Consider the following 1,148-nt stretch of genomic DNA (forward strand, 5'->3'; position numbering starts at 1 on the left):
CGCCGTCAACCCAGTCGTCGCCGCCAAGAAGGATCCCGACACTGGCTTATGGACCGACTACCGCATGGCACAGGACTATCGCCCTGTCAACACGCATACACTACAGGACAAATATGGGCTGCATCGTCCCGAGGAGATTTTCCAGCGCGTAGGCAAAGCTACTATTTTCTCCAAGTTGGACCTGCGGCAGGGGTTTTTGCAGATCCCCATAGCGCCTGAGCATCAGGCTCGTACCTCGTACTGGGTCTCCAACAAGCTCATGGCCTACACACGAATGCCGTATGGACTCAAAAATGCCAGCGCCTACTTTCAGCGCGTCATGGATTATGAGCTGGGCAAGGCAGGCCTGGCCGATGTCAGTGTAGCATTCATTGACGACGTACTTATTTGGTCACAGACGCCTGAGGAGCACGTCAAGCATGTGGCCGCCGTACTCGACGTGTTGGCAGCCTGTGGGCTCCGTGCCCATCCTGACAAATCAATTTTCGGCGCTGACGTCATTGAGTACCTGGGTCACAACCTCAGTGCCTTTGGGATCAGCCCTCACCAGGCCAAGGTCGCCGCAATCATGGCTCTTCAGCCTCCCCGCAACGTGTCTGAGCTCCGTACGCAGCTGGGTTTCATCAACTACTACCGCTGCTACGTCCCGCAAATGAGTCAGCTTGCAGCGGATCTGAACAAGCTCCTCAAGAAAGGTGAACCGTGGGTCTGGGGTCCCAAGCAGCAAGAGGCGTTTGAAGCCATCAAGACTGCATTCACCAAGGAGGGACTCATCTTGCGTCGCATCGACTACTCCCGCCCGCTAATACTGCACACGGATTTCTCCAATAAGGGCATAGGAGCCGTCCTCGGGCAAGTCGATGACGACGGAAACGAATACATGTGTGCTTGTATCAGCCGCTCGCTTAACAAGCACGAAGCAAACTACAGCAGCTACAAGGGAGAGATGCTGGCCGCTGTGTGGGCTGTGAAGATGTTTCGGCACCACCTGATCGGCGGCCCTCCGTTTAGGCTGATTACAGACCATCAGCCACTGCTGTACCTGATGAGCTCGGAGGGGCTTACAGGACAATATGCACGCTTTGCACTAGCGTTGCAGGAATATAATTTTGTCATCGAGCATCGGCCGTGAATTAAGCATCAGAACG

General features: G+C 55.1%; 1 protein-coding gene across 1 annotated transcript in view; it reads left to right on the top strand.

The window, feature by feature from the left end:
• The window catches only part of VOLCADRAFT_108713 (uncharacterized protein), a 7,994-nt gene that overhangs the window by 1,576 nt on the left and 5,270 nt on the right, over positions 1–1,148 (top strand). The gene's annotated exons all lie outside the window — the stretch shown is intronic.

This window comes from Volvox carteri (genome assembly GCF_000143455.1).
Source record: "Volvox carteri f. nagariensis unplaced genomic scaffold VOLCAscaffold_479, whole genome shotgun sequence".
Taxonomy (NCBI): domain Eukaryota; kingdom Viridiplantae; phylum Chlorophyta; class Chlorophyceae; order Chlamydomonadales; family Volvocaceae; genus Volvox; species Volvox carteri.